The 19784-nt window shown below is 43.8% G+C and overlaps 1 protein-coding gene across 5 annotated transcripts in view; it reads right to left on the minus strand.

The window, feature by feature from the left end:
• The window catches only part of ABCA1 (ATP binding cassette subfamily A member 1), a 128319-nt gene extending 121412 nt beyond the window's left edge, over positions 1 to 6907 (minus strand). For all 5 annotated transcript variants that reach the window (XM_038553000.1, XM_038553002.1, XM_038552999.1 and 2 more), the window contains exon 1: positions 6718 to 6907. The gene's annotated coding sequence lies outside the window, so the exon portion shown is untranslated. The remainder of the gene's footprint in view (positions 1 to 6717) is intronic.
• Between the last annotated feature and the right edge of the window lie 12877 nt (positions 6908 to 19784).

Here is a 19784-nt window from a genome sequence, read left to right on the forward strand (position 1 = left end):
TGGTATTTTCCGTACATTTCACTTTTTCACAGTAACACATTTTGTACATTAATACATTTTTGAATCATCTATCTTCCTCTCCCCTCCCTCTTCAAATACCGCAGACCACACCTCGCCCCAGCTAAGATAAACAGCCACCACCATCTCAAAGCCCCGCACCCGGGAGTAGAAGAGGGTCCTCAGGTCAATACAAACTCATTATTCTGGGTCTTCACTTTCTCTCTGCCTTTCCAAGGAAAGCTGTTGCCTCCATCAGCGTTGCTTTATGTCAAACTTGGATCATCTAAACACCAGATGCAGTTGATTTCAAACTGCCACCCCCTTGGGGAGTTGCTTCTTCAAGAAAACAAGCTTGGCTTGACCCTTGGCAAAACCAATGATTCCCAACCCGGCATCCTAGAGGGATTTTGCAAAGCAAATATAAATAGGGATATGAAACCCGAACAACTTCTTTGCGGCTTTCCTCCTCTCATGCCCATCCCTCCTGCTCCAATCCTGAAACCCCTTGTTCCCTTTTCTCATCTTCTTCCTTCTGGTCCCAATCTGTTGTGATCTCTGAAACAACAAACTCAGGACAATGCTTCAGAAAGCTCTGTGTCTTGCCCAGCCACCCCCAGTGAGTGTCTTCCGCTCTATCTAGGAATATCCTTATCACCTTAGCCCGATTCTCATCCTCTGAGGGGCAGTGGCACGCCTTTCCAGATAATGGCTTCACAAGACTACCAGTTGAGTATAAGAAGCAAAACCTATACCCATAATGGAGACGTCCAAGATTGGGAATCCAATTTTATTGGATTTATTTATTTTATTTCAAAGAGATTCTCCAAATGGTGAATTGGAGCCGAGAACAGTGTCTCACTAAACCATTTTTGCACTACTGAAATTTACTGAGAAGAATCCACTCCCCCTTCCTTTGGTTCTATGATTCAGGTCTTTCTCCATTAACACCGATAAGCAGGCCATTTCAACAGCTTTCTTGCCCCCTCTTTCCTCTCCTCCCATCCCCTGTCCTGTACGACCTTCACTCTCATCTGGAATACTCCTAGGAATTCCCTGGGCGTCCCCCCTCTCCCTCTGGAAACCCACATGATCTGTTATACTAAAGCTGAGAGCGCCCTGCAGGATATATCTCTAAGCAGCTCTAAATGAAGAATCATACTTTTCCTAAATACAAACCTAGAACTGGATGATGTAAACACAGAAGGGCTCTTTAAAAGTCATGTGTGTCATCCTCTTTCATTTTATAAACCAAGAACCTAAATCTTGTAAAAGTAAAATGACTTGCCAAGGTCACATGGCTCTTGAGTGGATTTCTGAAATTATATGTAAAATATATGTAATTACATGTAAAATTTGGAGTGTACATGCCTATGTATATTTTTTCTGAAGAGAATCTATTGTTTTCATCATATGCTCAAAATCATTATAAATCCTCTCCCAATAAATGATAACCACTGACTGGTGATATATGCAAAATTCTTTCTGGGAAATGTCCCACACTAAATACCAGTTATGATAAAACATCTGGACTTCAAGGCTAGCCAGATAAAATGCTTTGGCTTCCAAATGCTTCTTGGAAGTTGGATTTGGCATAGGAAACGCTATAGACTTTTAAACAAATACACACAGGATGAATAAAAGAACAGACCCTATGCATAAAAGGTTATTCTGGGTTTTAAGTATTTAAACTGTACATCACTTAGTGAATTATCTCATTCTTATTTTAAAAAATTAATTAATGTGCAAATCAAAGTACTTGAAAGTGAAATGTCACAGATAATAGCATTTTCTCAAATCACAGCTGCCTCAAAAAAGAGAAATGAAACTGAATGGGATCAGAATTGTTTGTTCTACAAAAAGTGAGCTGGTCTAAATTGACTGCATACTAAAATTCCTCAATCTCTACCATAAGCCCAACCGTAACTATGGTTATTTCTCATATAATTTTATTTCTAATGCTTGTCTGTGATTTGCCACCATTCTATCAATCTTTTAGAATACAGCAAACAAACATCAGTTTCCCATTCTCTTTGTCTGATTCGCTCAAGTCAGCGTTTATTGAACCCCTTTCGTACCAAGGGGGTTGAGTTAAGGACTGAGGAGAATGAATCAAAGACCTTCTTGAGGAGAAGCATACACTCAAGAGGAATACAAATAATGTTAACTATAACAAAAGAATGCAATTAAATACATGGCATGAACAGTGCAGGAATCCAATCTTAGAGGAGTAAAAAAGAAGGGGATAATTTTCACTCAGTGTTGGCAGGGACAAGTGAATCCAGCAGTTTAAGAGAGGGATGGCATTCAAATGAGGTCTTACAGTAAGTTCTCAAAATGGAAAAAGAGAAGATTTCAAACTTTATTTTGTTCTAGGAACCATGTGTGATGCACCTGCAATTTGTTCTTCTCATAAATGCTCTCTGCTTTAATAGAGCTTATTATCTCAACACAACGCGGGGTCACTGAAAGCTCTATCTGAAAGCAATTTTACATATGAGATTTTTATTCTCTTGCTTCAAATATTTCTAAAATGTACCTCTCGAACAACATCTAGGCTGGTTACCTGTCCAGGGAGCTATTTTTAGGTGAAAATATCCAAATGAAAAGGAGAATCACTCTTCGCCTTTTGCTAGAATTTCTTTCCTCAAAATTCTGATATTTTGACAATGTCCTTACCCCGATAGTGGTAAATTCATGGAAACTAAGCTGCCCCGAGATGCAACCTCAGCTTCACTACTTAGCAAACTCCCATGATCAGGCTCATTAATCTGTCTATACCTCAGTCTCCCCACTTGTAAAATGAAGAGAACAGTACCCACATCACATGATTCTCATGAGAATGAACTGAATTATCAAGTAAAATGCTTAAAACTATATCCAGCACCCAGTAAATCAACAATAAATGAAACTTTTCCTAACCAAGCAGAAATATCTTCTAAGAGTTGATTTCTAATTTACTGTAACATTTTAATTCACTTTTATAAAGCAGACTTCGGAAATGTATTTACTTTCAAAGAACGATGCCTTAAGAAATAGCTAAATTTTCCTAGACAGTGATGGCAGTCACAGAGAAATGGCTTATTTCAAAAGGTCCGTAACATAATTAAGGATAGAACAAGCAGAAATTATATTGTATTATAACCAATAGAAAAAATAATTCACCGAAGTTAGGATTGACAGCTAAACTAATAGTTCTCTTTGTCTTTTGTCCCTTACACTTTTCCAGCCAAACACTCTCCCGTTCCATTTTATGTGCATTACACAGGAAAACATTTCGAATCATAGACCCCCTCACAAATATCTGACTGGAGCAGCAGTAAAATTTTTATTTTAAACCAAGAAAAGAATTAGAGTTGAGTAAACTTTATTGTCTGTTCTTTCCACAGTGTTGCAATCCCCTATGCAATCTATGTCCCAAGCTGAAGAGAATTTGGTTGGCCCAATGCCAGCAGTAAGGAAATACGATACAGGCTGTAGAGTCTGATAAGGTCTCTAGCAGATGAAATACCATAAACATAACAAGCATCCTCAGAAAGTCCTCTGCTTACAGCAGCTGAAATTGTACCAATGCTTAGTGTGGGTGTTAAAGTACTCTGGGGCTCATGGGCTGGGTTCAAATCTTGGTTTTGCAACTTGCAAGATGTGTGACCAGGGGCAAGTTAGTTAACCTCTCAGTTTTTAAATTTGCAAATTAGGAACAGTAAATAAGTTTGTTATAGAAATTAAATTGGTTAGGATTTGAAAAGCATTTGGAATAGTGCTTGGCACACAGTGCTGTATAGCGACTACTAAATAAACATTGCAATAACTGTGGCACTTATGATTATTTCCACATGCAGATATGAAGAGGGTTTCAGTTTTTCATGTAGGCCCTCTCCCAGAACCATTAAATAAATTTCCAGAAAGATTATTTAAAATTTGATGCTGCAATATCAGCCATAAGGAGCATTTTACTTGCATTATTTCTTTAACATCCAGACAGTGTAAAAAAAAAAAAAAATTTGGATCTGAGAGTATTTTAGAAGTACAAAACCACATGTCTACTGGTAATTTCTAGATACCCAAAATGTTCATAATTAAAGCATCTAAGGTAATGTCTACTATTACTTTAGGAGCTAGAAATTGAAATAGCAAAAATATTAACAATTCTCAATCACTATGAACATAGCCTAAGTCACTTGGTTTATGGGAGAATTGATCCCTAAAAAATTGATGGAAAAATATTTCAACTTCTCTCCATATAAGGGAAATACTACAGAGGGTAATAAAAAGCTGTGTTGCTGAGTCTCATTCATTTTTAATAATGTTAGCATTGAGACTTCCAAGAGCAGAGGTTGAAAACAACCAAGCCCTAACCACCCTTTTTGAACCCTAGACTGACCATTGTCTCATATGAACTGTAAATATGCCGTAAGTAAAAAAAAAAAAAAAAAAAAAAAAAAAAAAATGTGTCCATTACAGGCCTCCATTTAGATGTAGATTGAAATATTTATGAAGGTTGAGATTTCAGATGCTCATGAGGAGGAGACACACATATCACAGGTGGCCCCTTCACAATCAGATATGTCATTGTGGAACATGAGGCTTGTCCTTGCAAGGGAATTACTCTGGCTAGAACAGCAATTCTCATCCCTTAAATCATTAAGCCTGGCCAATCTGATTCTACTACTGTTGGGGTTTTTTATTTTTTGTTTTTCAAGTAGATACCAATTTGCTCTGCGTATCCAAAATTTCTTTAAACTGTCATGAATTATTTGCTGTATAGGAGCATTTGGGGAACAGGCTGACAATGAACACTCTGCACCTGAAAATTATTTTATTATCTGAAGAGGTCCTACTCCAGAACATTCTCCGTGCTTTCACACTTTGGTTTAGGAGAAGTGTCTCAAGGGAATGATTCAAACAACAGGAAACCTCCATTATTTTTGTGGCAGGTATGAGAAAAATGGGCTGAAATAAAAGGCAAGATGAGAAAGGAAGCCCTTTTTTAAAGTTAGGATTTAAGTTCTGTCTGAAAAGAAGTTCAAAACCTAGGTTGGGTCCCAAACGATTGTTTAAAAACAACAAACAAACAAACAAACAAACAAACAAAACAGTAAAACTGCTTTTGAACTTGGAAAATTTTGTAAGGTGTTCTTGGTTGGGGGGGGAGGGGGGCTGGGGCCCTTAAAAAGTGACTTGCTGATTTTCATCACCAAGGAAATGTTTCATAATATCAAATATGTCCTCTTACATGGATGTATATATACCACCCACTCTCTGTGCGAGGTGTCACTGAATAATAGTTTGGGGTTTTAAAAGCTGACGGTATCAATGCTGCAAAAGATAGGGGCCAACTGCTTCCAGGGCCAGAGGCTTCTCTCTCTCTCTCACTCTCTCTCTCTGTCTCTCACACATGCATCTTGTTCATATCCTTCTATAAGATAAGTGCTGGTAAAGCCACTACACACAGCCTCGGCTCTGGCCCGCGCCAGGACCCTTCTCCTGTAACATGGATCTGGGAATCGAAGCATCCTGATAAGGAACCACCGGACGGCCTCCTCGCCCGGGCTTCCTCCCCGTCTCCAGCCACCCGTCTCCACCGGATCTCAGTCGGAACCCCAGAGCGACAGCCCCTCCCGGAGCCCGGGCCCCCCCTCCGGCCACAGGGTCGATTCCCAGGCCCTCCGGCCAGGAGGCGCTGCGGACCGGTTCCCCGAAGCCACCGGCAGCCCGAACCCGGCCCCCCTGCATCCCCCGCCCCCCCTGCATCCCCCTCCCTCCTTGCATCCCCCCCCGCATCCCCCGCCCCCCTGCATCCCCCACTCCCCCTAGCATCCCCCTCCCTCCTTGCATCCCCCACTCCCCCCGCATCCCCCGCACCCCCCGCCCCCCTGCATCCCCTCCCTCCTTGCATCCCCCTCCCTCCTTGCATCCCCGCCCCCCTGCATCCCCCGCCTCCTCCTCCATCCCCGCCCCCCCTCCCCCCGCCCAGCCCCGCGGCGGAGCTCCGAGTTCCGCGCCGCCCGCCGGGGTTACTCCCGGTCACTCCGCGGCACCGTCTCGCCGCGGCCTCCGCACCCGTGCCCGGCCTCAGGCTGCCCCAAGAGACCAGGCGGCAAAGGGCAGGAAGGATGGGGGGCGGGGGGCCGCGCACCTCAGCTCCAGGTTTCCGCAGCCTCTTCTTCTAAGTCTTTTGTCTTTAAAAGGAACGGACCGCGACCCCAGCGGGGCGGGCGCCCCGGGGCCCCCCAAGTGGCCCGCAGCGCCGGCAGAGCCCGCTCGGGACGGCGCCCGGTCGAGTTCTCGGGGCGCAGGAAGCGCGCTGCGGGCGGTCCGGGGGCGCACGGGGCGAGCCCCAGGTCAGAGCCCGGCCAGGCCGGCCCCGGGAAGAACGGCCCGAGGCTGCGCCCCCCGCCCCCCCCCGGCCCGAGGGGTTCGCGGCCGGCTCGGGCTCTCCGCAACGAAGGGGAGCGCGGGGTGCCGGTGCGGCTCTCGGGGAGCAGCGCCCCGGTGCCACCAGGGCCCCCGCCGCGCGGCGCCCGCGCCCAGGGATGCTTCCCGGCGGAGCCCCGAGCGCGGCAGCTCCCGCGGGTCCCGGGCGCCCTCCCCACCTACGCCGCCCCCGCCCCACCCGCTGCAGGGGGCTCGGGCTGCCGCCCCCAGCCCCGCGCCTCCCCAGCCTCGGCGGCCCGTAAGCAAGATCCCTAACGCCCGGGTCGCTGGAGAGCCTCTTACCTGCTTTCCACTGTTCTGTGCGCGTCTTTGCCCCCACCCCTGGAAAACCCTTCCGGAGAAGGGGGGACACGGGGGGGGCGAGGGGCAGAGCACCCCGAGAAGCGGGCTGTGGGTGCGCCGGTCCCACCTGCCCCGGGGACGGAGGTGCCGGCCGCGCCCGCTCCCGCTCGGAATTACCGGGGTTTCGCCGCGACTAGTTCCTTTTATAGATTCGGCTGCGCCGGGCGCCGGGGTTACTACCGGTCAAAGCCCGCTCGCTCCCTCCTCCCCGCCCCCTCCCCGGCCTCTGTTTATGTAGTTCAGTCACTCAGCAGAAAGCACGTGGAGCCGCGCCCCGCCCCTTAAACGGGCGACGTCCCGCTGCTCCGGGCAGGGCGCGGGGGGCGCGGGGCGGGGGGCAGGGGCGCGGGGGGCCCCGGGAGCCCCCTGCCCCGCCCGAGCCCGCCTGCCCGGGGAGAGCGCGCAGCCCGGGGCTTGGGGCCGAGCCAGGGACTGTCTCCTTGCACGTTCCCTTGGGCCAATAGCACGGGTGGAAGCCGCTTCCTCCAAACTCGTGCTTTCAGCAGTTTTCCCCCCTTTGTTACTTCCCCCCGGTCGGAGGGATTGAGCGGCTGAAACCCCTCCGGACACCAACCCTTTAGCCTTTCCTTTCAAATGCCCAGGGTGTGGGGGAAGACGGACAGTCCTCCGGATAATTAGCAGTTTTTGTTTTCCACCACAAACCCTGACTTTGGTATTCAATAGGGGACTTATTTATTGCCTTTGGGATTCCCAGCCTGGGCCTCCCAGGTCCCTGCGAGGGCCAGTGAAAAGCCTCTTGCTCCTTCTTTTTGCAAAACGAGGGGGAGGTGGGAGGCCACAAAAAAAAAAAAAAAAAAAAAAAAAAGGAACAATGTGAATGAGTGTCCCCCTTTTTATGCTCATTATATTGGTGGGAGTCTCAGTGATAAATACACAGAGCTCGTGTTTTGGCTTCTGTAGATTTGCAAAGTGCAGCTAGAGGATCACGGTTGTGAAATTATAGAACCATTCCAGTTCTCCAGCTTCCTCCTCTGGCTTAGCCATGACACTCAGAAGCACACAGCCCATAACATTTGAGGGACAGAAGCCCAAGTGCGAATGGAGGCCCACAAACCTTGTCTAAATATTTAAATCATACAGCCAGCCAACAAAATGTAAAATAAAGGTCTCCTGCCTTGACAAAGATGTCTTTGAAGCAACCTGGAAGGGCAGGTTCACATAAAGACTCTTCAGGGTCTGACCTGAGTTTTGACAAGAATGTGGTGGAGGGGGGGGTGTCAAACCCCTTGTCTTCCCACCCCCAGCTCCATTATACTCCAGTGGGCTTCAGCTGTACAAGCCCCCACCCCTCCACACCCCTCCACACCCCTCCACACCCCACCACACTGTACTCACTAGTCAGGACCACGACTTGGAGAGAGAGGTACACACATCAGTGCTTCTGTCAGTGCTCAGGACAGATCCAGTGAGGAGGCCCATGCAGGCTCTGAAAGTGCACTTAGGGGCCTCAGGGCAAGGAATTCTGGGGTCCCTGGTCGGGTACTCCTAACTCCGGTGGCATGGCTCTGTGGCCCTGGGAGTGCTCACCCTTATGAGGAGGGCCAGAGCCAAGCCTTCTGAAGCCCAGGGCCCAGCAGCGTCTTGCCTTGGTTCAAAGGATAACTCTGGCCAAGACACTGGGTTCTGGGTCAAATGTGGCTGAACCACATGATGTGCAACTTTCTGCCTCCATTTCTCCATCTGTAAAATAGACTGTGTATACTCTCTCTCTCTCTCTCTGCCTCACAGGGATTTTCTGAAAGTGAATTTTGTTCATTTGACCTCCTTGGAAGAAGAGTACTATAAACAAAGAGGGTGTTACTAGCTGACTGTTAATGTCATTTTCAGATACCAGCCATGGCCTATGAGGTTCTTCCCCTGCCGAACCATCAAACTCCAGGCCTTGCAAAGAGTTAAAAGTAATCTCTCTGACCCTCTAGATATCAAGGAAAGCTTTCCTTGTATGATCAGGGGAATGATTAGCTCTCCTGGACTCCTCACTCCCTGCCTTACCCCCCCATCTTACACTCACCTATCAATGTGCTTAAAATCCCACCATCAAAATCATTAAAGGCTATGGTTCCCTCCAAAAAACCCCTATTAAAGTAATCACTTTGTGCTACTGGGGAATGAGTGACAGTAAATTCTGTACAAGAAAGACAAAGGTAGGATGGTGAATAAAAGAGGTGAGCCCAAGAAGAAAAGCCCCAGAGAGAGGATAGCCATTGATTTTAAATTAAATACATAAGTCTACGGTTCTAACACCAAACATGATCACTTTTTTTTTTTTTTTGAGAGGGAAGTAAGGAGGTATGGGGGGTGGGGCAGAGGGAGCAGGAGAGAGAGAGAGAGAATCTCAAGCAGGCTCCACACCCAGTGCAGAGCCTGACCTAGGCTCACAACTCTGAGATCATGACCAGAGACGAAATCAAGTCAGACGCTTAAAAACTGAGCCACTCAGGCAGCCCTGTGATCATTTTTAACAAGAACAATCTGTGGTGTCAAGAATCTGCTCACCCCTGCAAAGAATACATGAACACGCCACAATGGTGGAAACATGTTTATTAGTCTTGTTGATTTCTACCAAAAAAGAGCCCAAGTCCCCAAAGAACCCAAGTGATTTAGCCAAGTGACACAAGGACAGACATAAATGTCTGCTGATACTGAGCCCATATTTTGCAAGTGTGACAGGTTCGTATGACAAAAATACTGAATTCCAAAAGTTAGGGTGTAAGAGAATGTGTCCCTTGAGAAAGTTTGTAAACACGAATGCTCTCCCTTAAATATCATAGGCTGATTTATTCCTGAGTATGCCTCAATGAGCTTTCCTCCGACTCCTGATTCCTGCTAACACCCATATGAAAACCCCAAGTCCCCACCCTAGGTGATCTTTTCCAAATATTAAGTAGGAAGGCCCTTCTTTGTTGCTGTTACTCTAGAGAAGCTGATTCTGTAAATGTAGCCCAGGTGGCTTGAAGTTCTATTCTGAGATCACCCTGGTGTCTTCTAATTACAGACTCGCCCTTCAGCCAGCTGTGGCCTTGGAGACCCTGCTAGAGGTCATGGAACTTCAGAGAAACTCAAATTATCATTCCATTGAGACTTTTAAGTTAGGTGTTACCGAAAAGGCTTTGCTTGGATGTTGCTTTGATATGTAGTATCTATTAACTGGCCTACGCAAGTGTACACATGCACATGGTTTAAAACATAAATGATTTTCACGACACGTGTTTTTGGTTGGTATGTACAGTCTTTGGCTTCCTTTGGAAACTGAAAAAGTAGAGTATCACAGGAAGTCGATGAAGAATAAAAAAAGAAAGTATTCTAAAAATAACTTTTCAAGATGCATGTGTTACAATTAAGAACTAATAGCTGGATTTTTTGAGAATTGTTGGAGAATGTGAGGTGCCTAAAAGTTAAGGAGAAAAATAGGTAATTCTTTTTTCACGTAAGGAGGACTAAAAGGACCTACAGTTCATATTTGAGTCAGTTTAATTCCAATACATGGTTAGACACAAATCATTAAGCAATCAATATTCAAATGTTTAAAATACAAGAAATACCACTATCTACGGAGTCAACCATGAATCACACAGGCCCTGAATACTTACAAATTCCATTTAATTGGACCAATGCAATCAATTGCCTTCTGTATTAATGTGACTCCTACTGAGACATAAGCAACATTCAAAATCATTACTGCTTCTGGACTCAAGTAAAATGTTTGTTCTGCTTGTCATTTGGGATCAGCAAGTTAGCCTGGATTGTAGACAAAATATTCCCCTGAATTACTAGTTGATCAGTGACTTACAATTCTTTTGAAAACCCAACCTTCAATATGCCACCCTGGGAGCTCTCCCCTTCACAGCCAAACTGCTGGAACGATTTCATCTCTACTCCTTCCCTTTTACTCAAACCCTCCAGCCCATTTCAGGCAAACTCTTGCTTCCCCTGCTGAGTGTGTTCTGTCCAAATTAATTAATGAGCTCCTTAAAAAGAAAGAGAGGCATATGTGTTTCCTTTTTGTACCATTAGAAAATACTTTTCATGTTGAAAAATAGAAAAATGTCTCCAACCCAGAAAGACTGCGTCACTGGTAATGCCGATGACCTCGTTTAAGTCTCCTTCAGCTACCTGAGCTCTGGTACTTGACACTATTAACCACACCTTCCTTCCTGAAACTAGTTCTTCTCTTGTATTTCATGAATCTGGTTCGCCTTTGACTCTCTTGCCTCTTTAACTGCTCTTTTTCTAACTTGTCTTTCCTTATATAGATGCCTCCTATTACTACTTTTCTCTTTTTATTTCTACGTGCTCCACTCCCTTGGCTTCACTTGAACCCCCCTCTCTGCAGCTCTCATCTCCTTCCTGAGCTCCTGGACTCCGCTTCCTGATGCACAACAGAGTGTCCAGCAAGACCAGCAGCGCGCTTGAGTCAGCTCCGTCCAGCTCAGAAGAGCTGACTGTGGATTTCTTCCCAGCTCCAGCTCCGCGGTGTGTGACTTCCACGGGGCTAGCTTAAAATCGGCCAACGGGGGACCAATTTTACACCATTGGAGATCCGAGATAATCGGGGCTTTTTTTTCCTTTCCCCTTCTGTTTTTGGAAAGCAAGTTGTTTTATTTTTTAAATTAAATTTTATTTACTTATTTATGAGAGATACAGAGGCAGAGACATGGGTAGAGGGAGAAGCAGAACTCCCTGGGGGGAGCCCCATGTGGGACTTGATCCCTGGCCCCCCAGATTAGACCTGAGCCGAAGGCAGACGCTCAACCACTGAGCCACCCGGGTGCCCCTGGGAAGCAAGTTCTAACACTTACCAGCACAAACACTGTACAGGACATTCTGCGAGTAAACCTCCAAAGTAGTTTTCTTATCTTCCCTTTAACTCATCCTTTCTCCACCTGCATTTTATGTTTTATGCCGCTTGATGACATCATTATCCACTCACTGACTATGGGAAATCATAGTCATACTTGCTTAACTTTTCATCATTCTGTCTCCCTCTTTCTCTTATCATTCTAAAAGGCACCAGAGTCAGGTCAGCTGAACTCCTCAAGTATCTCTTAAATCTGTCCTTTCCTCTCCATCGCCCTGCCTGAGCAAGCCAAAGCCTGGGCTTCTGTGTTGTAGTAACCTCCAAACTGCTATTCTTGCCTTGAGTTTCTTCCCCTTCCTATTTATCTTCCCTACCACAATGGAGTTATTTTTGCTTGAGGAGAAAAAAAGCATAAAAATCAGCATAAAAGCAAAAACTGTCTAATCCTATCTCCCCTCCACCCAAAGTTTCCTAGGGTTCTCCACTGCTTACAAAGACAAAAATGCCCTCCAAGTTCCTTGAGGAAGCCTCCAAAGACCTTTGCAAACCCTACATTTGAAAGCCTTTGAGGCCCAATTGCAGGTCCTGCATCCTCCTCCATCCCCCAACCCTAGCTCATCTCTACTCATCTCCCATTCCATAAACTTCCCCCGTCTCTGCTTCTGTAGCTTCCCATTGTGGGGAAACCCTTCTGGTCTGCACCCCTATCCTCCCAGGTACGCGTACCTATTGGAGGAGATGGATAGGGTTAAATAACTAACTCTGCTGTGCTATGATTCTAGAAGCAGGAGGCCAAAGGGACAGAGAAGAGAGAGGGTATAGAAACCACTTCCTTCATTAGATGGAAAGGTGTGGGACACAAGGTAGACGAAAGGGAAGGAAGGAGAATTATTAAAGACAGATATTTTTTAAGTACCCAAATTAGTAGGCAAATAATACCATCAGCTCAGATTCATTTGTAAGTGTAACAACAGAATCAGAGGGTAGACAGTGCCCTTAAGCTCGGAAAGAAAATAATTAGACTCTGGGGATTAAAAGAAATCAAGCATTTCTTACAACAGAAGTGACGTGTGTGCATTCTTCTCTCCTGATCCAGTGTGCTTTTTTGACACTTGTTAAAAATTCATATTCCTGGCCGTGATTTCTGGGATGGAGGACAGGTTCCATGTCTTTGCCAGGAAATTTCCTTCTCTCTGATATATTAGTAAGAGAATAAGTCATTAAAAACAAAGAAATCCTAGAAAATGTTCCAGATTTCCCTTCTCTCTTAATCACCTAGGGAGGCGAGCCTCTCTCTCTTTTTCCCCTTTAGCACTTTGAGGATGATTCCTTAAGGAATAGGTTTTCCCTTTGTTGACTGCTCGGTGGCCTTGTATTGGTTTGACCTGTCCTTGCACCAGTGCCCTTCAGAGCTTCTGAAATTACCTAGACGGAACAAATACTGTTGTCTCCTTAAAGACTAACTGTCCAGGACACCTGGATGGGTCAGTGGTTGAGCGTCTGCCTTTGGCTTAGAGCATGATCCCAGGATCCTGGGATCAAGTCCCACATAGGGCTCCCCAGAGGGAGCCTGCTTTTCCTTCTGCCTATGTCTCTGCCTCTCTCTCTCTTTCACTGTCTCATGAATAAATAAATTAAAAATCTTTTTAAAAAAAGAAAAGACTAACTGTCCAGATGTTGTGCTGTGACCATGCCATGGGAGCAGGGCTTTACATCTCTTCCTTGTTGCCATGCTTCTGGTAACTGATGACCAGTGAAATCCGGGCAGTTTCTTAGCTGGCTACCTGCCCCAGAAACCTACATGTGCAGAATCACCCACAAGTTGTAAAGTAGTGGGAAATGGGCTTCATTTCCAGAGGCTTCCCACAGAGCGGACCCTAAAGCTGGTTTCCTCCATTAGCCAGCAGAGCTCAGCAGGAAGCTCCCACATCTGTCTACTTCCTGCTGGGCCTGGGCAGCCCTAGACACAGACTAGAAGGAGAAAAGAAAGCTAAACTGACGGTCTAGTCCAAAGATATCTAAAGATTCAAAATCAGAGGTTAAGGTAAGAGAGAAATGGTGTAGAAATGAAGATCCTAAAAACTGGGGGTGTTAGTGGCATGGGAATTGGCCCAACCTTCTGACAGGCAACTTAGAAACGTGTATGTACAGGCTTTGACCCACTGATTTTACTGGAAGGAATTTATTCTGAGGAAATATCAACAAATATGATCAAAGACGTACGTTCAAACCGTCCCTCCGTTATCTGCAAGAATGAACATTTTAAAAATATTTAATCATCCGACGGCATGAAAATTCTAAAATCAACTCTGGTAATTGTACCTCATATGATACAATTCTACATAGTCATTAAAAATAAAAATAATGTTTTCAAAGGGAGTGACACGGGAAACCACTCATGATGAACATTAACTGAAAAAAGGCAAAGCTATAGTTACGTGTATGTATGATTTATATTTGATAAAAAATAATTAGCATATTTATGGCCTTTTTAGTCAAATGTATGTACACAGAAGAGAATGGAAAGAATCCCACATGAAGCATTTTTCTGCAGTTGATGGTTTTAGGAGCAATTTTTTCATATATGTCTGTATTTTTTACAAAATTTCTAGGAAAAACATATGCTATTTTTTTGGCTGAGAAAAATAGCATTAAGAGGCGAGTTTGTAGATAAGTAGCAAGAGGAGAAAGTTTACGACCACAAAAAGGCAAACCATAAATTACCACATGGAAACAGTAAACCCTTACATATTTTAGAATAACGCATGCACAGTAATAAGGAACAGAAAGGAATATGGAGAGATGAAAATGGTTAGGCCAGCTAGAACTTTTTGGTGAGTACGTTTATAAACTGTTTTAAAAAAAAAAAAGTGAGAGGGTTTTAAACCAATCCCAGGGATCCTTTGCAAAGTGAACATTCTCTATTTGTATGACCTATCTGTGTATCCTTGGGCATGTCACCTCACCTCTCTGTGCCTCAGTGTCCCCAACTAGCAAATGGAGGTAATAGTAGAACCTACTGTGCGAGGTTGGTGTTGGAAGAGTTCGTGCGTGTGAAGTACTTACACTGTGCCTGGCGTAGAGTGAGTGCTGGCTACATGACAGATGCTGGATTCTTATTACCATTTGTTATTATTACTATTTTATTATCATCCCCAACAACAGTATAATTGGGCTTCATAATAACTTCATAAATAGGACCCCTTTCCAAAATTCTAATTTGTGGATTTTTTTTTTCAATTGATGTGTCCAGTTAGATTAACCAGTATAAACCACTTCACCAGGCTGAGGTTCCACTATGGTCCCATCTCCTTTTTATCTTTAATTACTCAAATCCCCGCTTGCCTATTAGCAGGATGTCTCATGTCTCCTTCTTGAGATTTCCTTCCCAAGAATTACCTAAGAGCCCTGGGGGCTTCCAAAAAGATCTAGAGAGGCTAATTTTTAGCAACCAATTGCTCTGTCGCTGGCACACAGCAGCAGGACCACCGAAGACTGGTTCCTCCAAGTCCCAGGTACCCTGCCTGCTGCTGGAATTATGTCCATGCTGGTCCTGACCTTGAAAGAGCCTTCAGCAGCACCCAGCTTTCAGGACTCCCAAAGTTCACGGGTTAGTTTTTATCAGAAGGTGCACACTGGTGGCTCCTGGCCACAGATGGCCCTTTGACACACAGTTTGGACTAACGTGTGTTGGTGTTCTATTTGAAGTGGTTGACAAGACTGAAAATGTCACACAAAAATCTTTATTTCTTGCTTCTGCTGAAACAGTGGAAGATCTGACCACACACGGCCTGTTCCCACAAAGCAACAATTGGCTGATGCCAAAAAAAGGTTCCCTCTAGAAGAAATATGCTGTTTTCACTTTGCTCAAATCTCCACTAATCCCTGTCTTCTTCAATAGCCGGACTTATTACTCTGCACCACTTGCCCAGCCCCAGGCTTCTGAGTTTGCGGCCTGTTGGTCTGAAAGTTCCCAGGGGAGTGTGGCGGCAAGGGAGACACTGGGAGGGGCTTGGGAGAGGCGGCTGAGGCTGAGCACCAAGGGCGGGGTAGGGGTGGAGGGTGGGGGTGGAGGAGGGTAGGCAGCGAATTATCTAAATCTTGGTGAAATCAAACCTAGCCTAGCCGCAAGTTCTTTTACCACGTAGCTCTCGTTTTCTGCATCAATAATCAGAAACACATCTTTCCTTCAGGATGGTAACCTTGACCTTCTACTTTTGCTAGTTCGAATTTGATGTTTTAAGGCACACTTTTACAACTATAAAGGAACACAACTCGAGACCCAAAGCAATGAAAGGCTTTACCACCCCTAACAAAAGCAACACCACCACCTCAAAAAATCTCACCCTGGACTAGTATCAAAGTCCTAGTAAAATCAGCAGGGGGAAGAGTCAGAGAGGTCAGAAACAACCCTCTCCTTTGGTAACAAAAAGTGAGACCAAAGCACACGTCCACACCCCAAGGGCCCAAAGTTTGGTCCGAGCCACTCTGTTTATTGAATTAAATCCCTAGAGATAAACAGAGGAAGCAAGATGAAAAACAGTCAGCACTCCACTGGGGGTGGTCAGTAAAACAAAGTTGGAGAAGAGAGAGATGAATCAGAAAAACATGTGGGCAGCTGGAGAGACAAAAGCATTCCCAAATGAAATCTTCAGTGTGTGGGAGAGAGTCTTGAATGAGCTAAGATTCAATGAGATAATGACAATTATTTCTTTGGCAATTTGTCTGTCACCCTATATTTCTATGAGATAACCAGTGTGTCATATAAACCATGACACAATGAAAACCAAAGTCGCAGCTTCACCCTCTTCATTTTCTTAAAACCAGGCAAAGGCCAATAGAAATGTGAGACAGTGAGACTTCAAGGAAACTGTGGAGTCATAGTAATCTGATTCTGAAAACAGAGCCTTGACAAGAAGTTATATTTAAATCGACCATCAATCTATCAGGACATAAGTTCTAAATTTAGTAATAGATAACCTTTCCATTTTATCCTCCCAATCACCATATGCATCGAATCATACTCTTTACTAAACAAGGTGCGTTATTTGGTTTTTAACCATCTAAACACCTTGACGGTATGTTCCTTCAGCCCAAGAATTACAACTTCTAAAAAATGAGGAAGAGTGTTGGTAACCCATACATATTGAAGGCTGAAAAGTTAAATGGTGGGAATAACATTGTTGGTCTCAGCAGTCCTCGAAAGATGCACTAGAAGCTCTTTTTTCTAGTTTATGTGGTACGGACAGTATAAACTTTTGTGTAGCCCATGATATTTGAACACATCTGTTTGACTTGGGAAGATTTTATCATGGTCTAAAACTCACACCTTCAAATTTTGCATGGGTTGTCGTAAAAATAAAAACGAATTTTTAAAATACATAAGTTAATACATGCTTATAGGTCAAATGTTCAGACAATAGGAAAGATATAAAGATAAAAAGACTATGGAAGGTACAAAAAGGAAAATGAGGATCACTAGAAGTCCGCAACCCAGAGATGACTTCTGTCGATATGCCTGGTGTACACCCTTCCAGAATTTTTTTTTCTATGAATACATATTTGGACAAAACAAGTTCATGACATAGATGCTATTTGTAAACTATTATTTTCACTACATAATAAATTATGGACATTTCCCTATGTAAACAAACGTAGATTTACATATTTTAAATGGAGGTATGATTCCCACTGTACATAGGTATCATAACTTGAAATTAAATCCCCACAGACAGATGTATAGTTTGTATCTTCTTTTTACAATTATAAAAAAATCCAGCAATGAACATCCCTGTGCTATCTTTGCACACATGCCGAAGATTCCTTACTTTTTAGCAAAAGTGAGATTGCTAATAGAATAGACAATACTTTGCATTTTGATACAAATGGCTAAATCATCCTCCATAAAGTTGGCACCAATGTACACGCTCATGATTTTTTTTTTATTTTTTTTTTAATATCATAGAGTGAAATGTGCTTTTTTTTTCTGGGTATACAGTTTTATGAATCCTAACACACATATAGATTTGTGCTACCACTACCATAATCAGAACAATTTCATCTCCCCTAAATCTCCCCTATTCTATTTTTTTGTAAGCATACTTCCCAGCATCTAAGCCCTTGGCAACCACTAATCTATTCTCTGTCCCTATAATTTTTTGTCTTTTCAAAAATATCATAAAGTTAGAGTCTGAAAGTATGAAACCTTTTGAAATTGGCTTCTTTCACTCACCATAATGCTTTGAGATTTGTCCAAACTGGTACATGTACTGCATGTACCAATAGTTCTGGTTTTTTGTTTTTGTTTTGCTAAGTATTTCATTATATGGCTATACCACAGTTTATTGATCCATTGAAGGACAGTTCTTCCCAGTTTTTTCAGTTATGAATAAAGCTGGAATAAACATTCACATTTATGTATATGTGTGTATGAATACAAGTTTTCATTTCTCTAGAATAAATATCCAGGAGTGGAATTGCTAGGTCATGTGGTATGTTTAAGTTTAGGAAAAACTGGGACACCTGAGTGGCTCAGCGGTTGAGCTTCTGCCTTTGGCTCAGGGTGTGATCCCGAGTCAGAGGATCGAGTCCCACGTCAGGCTCCCTGCATGGAGCCTGCTTCTCCCTCTGCCTGTGTCTCTGCTTCTCTCTCTCTCTCTCTCTCTCTCTCTCTGTGTGTGTTTGTGTGTGTCTTTCATGAATAAATAAATAAAATCTTAAAAAAAAAAAAGTTTAGGAAAAACTGCCACACTGTTTTCCAGAGTGACTGTTCCATGTTGCATTCTCACAAATGGAATGTATGAGAGTTCCAACCACTCCACATCCTGTCAGCAGTGGGTACAGTCAGTATTTACTTTAGCCTTTCCAATAGGTGTATATTGGTATGACTACATCTAATTTTTCACCCTCTTATCAACATTCCTATCAGACTTTAAACTGTGTCCAATCTAACTTATTGTTTTGATTTATATTTTCTTTACTAATAAAATGGAACCTCTTTAGTATGTTCATTGAATTTTTTATTCCAAATGTTTATCTTTTTCTAATTTATTTGTTAGACTTTGCTAAACCAAGCATTTTAACTTGACTATTACATGTGTCATAAATATTTTTCCCAGATCGCCATCTCTTTTTTTTTTCACTGTGTTAAATCTATATATCTTTCCCTTTAGGGTTTCTGGCTTTGATGTTTACAGATTCCTTCCCCATTTCAAGACTGTTCAATCAAATTTCCTCAAGCACTTGTATAAATTGGTAAACATCCAATTTTGTTATTACCAGCCACCTGCAGCCCAGCCCAACGAGGAGAGGCTCAGAAATGAGGTAAGGGTCAGGGCGGTCAGCTTATACTCATTGTTTGAAAATTAGAACTTTTTTCGAGAAGTGTTTCTTTATCAGCAGGGATCCGTTTTATACAACCACATCAAAACATTATGTAAAATGTTCTGCTGAGCTTTAAAGTGAAAAGGCCAAGCTATTCCATGGATAGGGAGGTTGTTCTGATTCTGGAGGGAGGATAGATGTGAGGATGGAGACAGATTCTCCATGGTTGAACATTGCTAATAGTTCTCCCCTTCCCCACAAAGGGCAAGAAGATGACCTTTCTAAAAACCAAGAGCTCACTACAAGGTCCTGATTTAACCTCCATACACCCCAAAACAGTTTCAGTGAGTAAACAGGATTAACGAACGCTGAGCTAAGCAGAGGTGGCCATAAAGGTGATAACGAAGGGTAGAGGGAGAGGCTGAGGGTTCCAAGACTGGGGGTCAAGTGTTGGGGAGAACCAAAGAAACAAACCACAGAAGAGGGGGAAAAAACTCCACATGCAAGAGAATAGACTGCACGAGGGAGAAGGACGTAGTAAAGAAAAACTGGGAGAAAGGAGTCTGTAAGAGACTGTGCAGAGCAAATCCTAGGGTAGGAACGCATTGTAGAGGGAGAAGGTAAGCCCCATGACAAAGGAGCAGAAGACAAAGTTGAGGCACGCAGTCACACTGGGCCAGGTATACGGACAGGCCAGCAATCATTCTGGGAAAAGGCAGAGCTACACTTGTGCAAAGGCAGATTTTGGAATCGGTTTCAATTTTCCCTCCTTTGTAAAATCAATGAATGTTTTATCTCCATTTTGTGAGTGAACTATTCTCAAATGAATCCCATGTTTAAAGACTGTAAGAACCTCTGATGCTCA

The sequence above is a fragment of the Canis lupus genome, chromosome 11 (assembly GCF_011100685.1).
Source record: "Canis lupus familiaris isolate Mischka breed German Shepherd chromosome 11, alternate assembly UU_Cfam_GSD_1.0, whole genome shotgun sequence".
Classification (NCBI taxonomy): Eukaryota; Metazoa; Chordata; class Mammalia; order Carnivora; family Canidae; genus Canis; species Canis lupus.